This window comes from Meriones unguiculatus, assembly GCF_030254825.1.
Source record: "Meriones unguiculatus strain TT.TT164.6M chromosome Y unlocalized genomic scaffold, Bangor_MerUng_6.1 ChrY_unordered_Scaffold_23, whole genome shotgun sequence".
Classification (NCBI taxonomy): Eukaryota; Metazoa; Chordata; class Mammalia; order Rodentia; family Muridae; genus Meriones; species Meriones unguiculatus.
The window spans coordinates 31477763-31483549 of record NW_026843709.1 but is presented as its reverse complement, the minus strand read 5'-3'; the positions used below and the strand labels follow the sequence as shown (position 1 = coordinate 31483549).

At 36.9% G+C, this 5787-nt stretch overlaps 1 non-coding gene across 1 annotated transcript; it reads right to left on the bottom strand.

Moving 5' to 3' along the window:
- Positions 1-2438: 2438 nt before the first annotated feature.
- On the bottom strand, positions 2439-2545 carry LOC132651625 (U6 spliceosomal RNA). Its single transcript, XR_009589210.1, has one exon. It is a non-coding gene; the product is annotated as a U6 spliceosomal RNA (small nuclear RNA).
- Positions 2546-5787: the final 3242 nt, after the last annotated feature.

Sequence of the window (5787 nt, the reverse complement as noted above, 5' to 3'; positions counted from 1 at the left end):
ACAATGGCACTTGGCCTGAAATTCTCTTTTCTTGTTGAGTCTTTGTCAGGTTTAGATACCAAGGTGACTATGGCTTCACAGAATGAGTTTGGTAGTGTTCCTTCTGTTTCTATTTTGTAGATTTCTCTGAAGAGAACTGGAGTTAGCTCTTCTTTGAAGGTCTGGTAGAATTCTGTGCTGAATCTATCTAGTCCTAGGCCATTTTGCATGGAAAATTTTGATGACCACTTCTACTTCTTTGGGGTATATAGGACTATTTAATTGATTTACCTGGTCTTGATTCAGCTTTGATAAGTGGAATCGATCAAGAAAATTGTCCATTTCTTTTAGATTTTCAACTTTTGTGAAATAGACTTTTGAATTAAGTCCTAAAGATTGTTTGGATTTCCTCGGTGTCTGATATCATGTCCCCCTTTTTCAGTTCTGATTTTGTTTATTTGGATGGTGTCTCTCTGCCTTTTAGTTAGTTTGGATAAGGGTTTGTTTGTCTTTTTCATTTCCTCAAAGAACCAGCTTTTGGTTTCATTGATTCTTTGAATTGTTTTATTTGTTTCTAATTTATTGATTTCAATGATGTGTTTGGTAATTTCCGGCCATCTGCTCCTTTTTGGTGTTTCTGCTTTTTTTTTTTTTCTAGGGTTTGGAGATCAGCCATTAATTTGTTTGAATGAGATGTCTCAAATTACTTCTTAAAGGCACTTGGCACTATGAACTTTCCTCTTAGGACTGCCTTCATTGTTTCCCATAAGTTTGGATATGTTGTGCCTTCATATTCATTGAATGCTAGGAAGACTTTAATTTCTTGATTTCTTCCCAGACCCAGCTGTCATTTGGTAGCAAGTTGTTCAGTTTCCATGTGTGTGTAGGTTTTTTGCTATTTTTGTTGATGTTGAGGTCCAACTTTATTCCATGGTGGTCAGATAAGATACAAGGGATTATTTCAATCTTTTTGTATCTGTTGATGCTTGCATTGTGACCAACTATATGGTCTATTTTGGAGAATGTTCCATGAGATGCTGAGTTAAAGGCAAATTCTTCTGTCATTGGGTCTATTGTTCTCTAAATATCTGTTAGGTCCATTTGATTCACGACCTCTGTAAGAGACATTGTTTCATTGCTTAAGATCTCTTTTGTTGACCTGTGTTTTCTTGATGGTGAGGTGTTGAGGTCTCCCACTATTAATGTTTGGGGATATATGTGTGGTTTAAGTTTTATCAGTGTTTCTTTTACATTTGTGGGTGCCCTTGTATTTGGGGCATAGATGTTCTGAATTGTGATTTCTTCTTGGTGATGTTGGAATTTTCCCTTGATGAGTATGAAGTGTCCTTGCCTATCTCTTTTTTATTAATTTTTGTTAAAAGTCTATTTTCTCAGCTATTAGAACGGCTACTCCTGCTTGCTTATTTGGGTCCATTTGCTTGGAAAGCCAGCCCTTTACACTCAGGTAATATTTATCTTTGTGACTTAAATGTGTTTCTCTATGCAACAATTTCTAGGTCTTGTTTATGCATCCATTCTGTTAGTCTGAGTCCACTGCTATTGAGAGAGACTAATGACCAGTGTCTGTTAGATCCTTCAATTTTGATGTTGGCTGTGGTAATAAGTTTGTGTGCTTGTTTGGTTTTTGCTTAACTCTTGAAAAGTTAATTTTGTCCAGTGTTTTCTTGAAAGTAGCTAGTTTTCTTGGGTTGTATTATATTTTTTCTTCTAGTATATTCTCTAACACTGGATTTGTTTGTAGGTATTGTTGAAATTTGTTCCTGTCATTGAATATCTTGTTTTCTCTATCTATGAGGATGGAGAGTTTTGCTGGGTATAGTAGCATGGACTGACATCTCTGTTCTCTTAAGGCTTGCATGATATTCGTCTAGGCCTTTCTGGTTTTCATAGTCTCTGTTGAGAAGTCAGGTGTAATGGGTTTGCCATTATGTTACTTGGCCTTTTTCTTTTGCATCTTTTAGTATTTTTTTTTCTTTTCTTTTTGTGAATTTACTCTTTTGATTATTAGGTTCTGTGAAGGTTTTCTTTTCTGGACTAATTTATTGGATGTTCTGTAGACCTCTTATATTCTTATTGGCCTCTCCTTTAAGTTGGAGAAATTTTCTTCAATGATTTTGTTAAAAATATTTTAACAAAATATTTTTGTTAAAATAGGCCTTGGAGGAGGAAATCTTTTTTTCCCTCTAATCCTCTTATTCTTAGGCTTTGTCAATTTATTTTTTCTTGAATTTTTTGGATGGTCTGTGTCAGGAAATTTTTATATTTAACATTTTCTTTTAAAGTTACTTTGATTTCTTCCATTTTATCTTCCACACCTAAGATTCTTTCTTCCATCTCTTGTAGTATAATTGGCTATGCATACCTCTGTAGTTCCTGTGTTCTTCCCTCAGTTTTTCTCTCCACAATTTCTTCTTAGTTTTTTCTTTAATTTCTCCAACAAAAATATGGAATGCTACACGAATTTTCATGTCATCCTTAAGCAGGGGTCATGCTAATTTTCTCTGTATTGTTCCAATTTTATTATATTTGCTGCCTAAGTGAGCACCACATATTTCTTTCAAATGGTCATTAATAAAGTACATGTACTTGAATTCTGAGTTTCACATTACCAGAGATTCAATTATTAATTGTTAAATGCACAGATATGTCCTCAGTCAGTGACTTGTTTTCTGTAAAAATACTCCCTGAACAAGGCAAATTTTTGAAGAAAAATTGTTTAATTGTGACGTTGCTTGTATTTTTAAAGAGACCATCCATGATGTTAAGTCAGCTTGCAGTCACCTTGTTGTAGTCCTTCACCAAAACTGAGAGCTTTTCATACTGAACCACAAGCAAAGCCAGAGAGGAGACTGAAAGAGACAGACAGAGAGATCTAGAGAGACATATTCAGAAATAGAGACCGAGGCCATCAGAAACAAAGATATAAAGTGACAGAGACCGAGAGACAGAGATAGCATTCTATCTGGTCACTTTCATTGGCATATGAAGCTCGAAGCACACCCCCCATAATAAAATTCCAAAACGAATTATGTTTTTAATATTTTTATTTTAATTTTTATTAATTACACTTTATTCACTTTGTTTTCCCCCATAAAACCCCACATGCTGCCAAGCCCACCTTCCATCCCCATCCTCCACGCATGTCCTCCACAAGTCCACTGAAAAGGGAGGGCTTCCTCTCCTTCCTTCTGATCCTTGTCTATCAGATCTCATCAGGAGTGGCTGTATTTCCTTTTTCTTGACCTAGTAAGGCTGCTCCCACATCAGGGTGAGGTGATTAAAGAATAGCCCAATCAGCTCATTTCAGAGGCAGTCCCTGTTCCCATTATTATGGAACCCACATGGACACTGAACTGCCATGGGCTACATCTGTACAGGGGTTCTAGGTTTTCTCCTTATATGGTACTTGGTTGGAATATGAGTTTCAGGAAAGATCCCTGTGCTCAGAATTTGGTTTTTTTGATCTCCTTGTGGAGCTCCTGGCCTCTCCAGATCTTACTAGTTTCCACTTCTTTCATTAGATTCCATGCACTCTGCCCAGGAGTTGGCCATACGTTTCAGCATCTGCATTGATAGTCTGCAGGGCAGAGCCTTTCAGAGTCCCTCTGTGGCAGTTGTACCATGTTTTCTGCTACTTCTGATGTCCATCCTTTTTGCCTTTTGGGGTGGGGATTAAGCATTTTAGCCAGACTCCTCCCTCTTGATTAGTTTTTTTTTTTTTTTTTTTTTTTTTTTTGGTGTACAGATTTTAGTAGATTTATACTATATTACAAGTATATGAGTGAGTATATGCTGTGTGTGTCTTTCTGCTTCTGGGATAGGACACTCAGGATGATCCTTTCTCGTTCCCACAATTGATCTGCAAATTTTATAACTTCCATTTTTTATTTTTGAGTTATATTCCATTGTGTAGATGTACCACAATTTCTGTATTTATTTTCACTTGGGGAAGGGCATCTGGGTTGTTTCAATTGTCTAGTTATTAGAAATAAAGCTGCTACAAATGTGGTTGGGTAAATGTCCTTATTGTGTACTTGAGCTTCTTTTGGATATATGCCTAGGAGTCATATAGCTGGATATTGATGAAGCATCATTTCTAGTTGTCTCAGTAAGTGCCATATTGATTTCCTGAGTTATTGTACAAGTTTACATTCCTGCCAGCAGGGAGAAAATTTCCATTTTCTCCACAATCTCTGTAGCATGTGCTGTCTCTTGAGTTTTTGATCTTGGCCATTCTCTTAAGGTGTAATCTTACATAGTTGTAAGGTGAAATATCAGGGATGTTTTGATTTGCATTTCCCTGATGGCGAATGATGTTGCACATTTCTTTCAGTGTTTCTTTGCCATTCATTTTGTTGCTTTTCAACTTCCTTAGTTCTTTACATATACTGGATATTAGCCTCTGTCATATAAAGGGTTTTTGAAGAGTCTCAATCTATAGATATTTGTTTCTTTTGTCCTTTGCTTTACAGAAGCTTTTCAGTTTCATGAGGTCCCATTTACTGATTGTTGCTCTTAGAACCTATGCTGTTGCTGTTCTGTTCAGGAAGTTTTCTCCTGTGCCAATGAATTAAAGGCTCTTTCCCACTTTTTCTTCAAACCAATTTAATATATCTCTTTTTATGTTGAGGTCTTTGATTCACTTGGACTTTAGTTTTGTGGAGGTGATAATTATGGATATATTTGCATTTTTCTACATGTAGACATCCAGTTAGACCAGCACCATTTGTTGAAGATGCTATCTTTTTTTCCGTTGTATGATTTTTGAATCTTTGTCAAAAATCAGGCATCCATAAGTGTGTTTGTTTCTGGGTCATTTGTTCAGTTCCATTGATCAACCATTTTGTTTTTATGCCAGTACCATGCAGTGTTTATTACAGTTGTTCGATAGTATAGCTTCCCTCCAGGAGATCTTTTACTGGTATGGAGTATTTTAGAAATTCTATTTATTTTCTTTCTTTCTTTTTTCCATATGAAGTTGAGATTTTTTTCTTTCAAGTTCTGTAAAAAATCCTGTTGGTAATTTGATGGGAATTGCATTAAATATGTAGATTGCTTTTCATAAGATGGCCATTTTTCTTTTTTATTTATTTTATTTTTCTTTATTAATTACACTTTATTCAGTTTGTATTACCCCTGTGGTTTCCTTCCTCCTCCTATCCCAATCACTTCCTTCCTCCACCCTCTGTATGCATGCCCCTCCCCAAGTCCACTGATAAAGGAGGACTTCTTTCCTTCCTTCTGATCCTAGTCTATTAGGTTTCATCAGGTGTGGCTGCATTGTCTTCTTCTGTGCCCTGTAATGCTGCTTCCCCATCAGGGGGAGGTAATTAAAGAGCAGGCCAATCAGTTCATGTCAGAGATAGTTCCTGTTCCTATCACAATGAAACCCACTTGGATACTGAACTGCCATGGGCTACATCTGTGCAGGGGTCTTAGGTTATCTCCATGCATAGTCCTTGGTTGGAGTATCAGTCTCAGGAAAGACCCCTGTGCTCAGATTTTTTGGTTCTGTTGCTCTCCTTGTGGAGTTCCTGTCCTCTCCAGATCTCACTGTTTTCCACTTCTTTCCTAAGATTCCCTGCACTCTGCCCAAAGGTTGCCCATAAGTCTCAGGATCTACATTGATAGTCTGAAGAGCAGAGCTTTTCAGAGGTCCTCTGTGTCAGACTCCTGACTTGTTTTCTCTTTTCTCCTTCTTCTGATGTCCAGCCTCTTTGCCTTTCTGGATAGGAATTGAGCATTTTAGCAAGAGTCCTCCCTCTTGATTAGTTTCTTTAGGTGTAC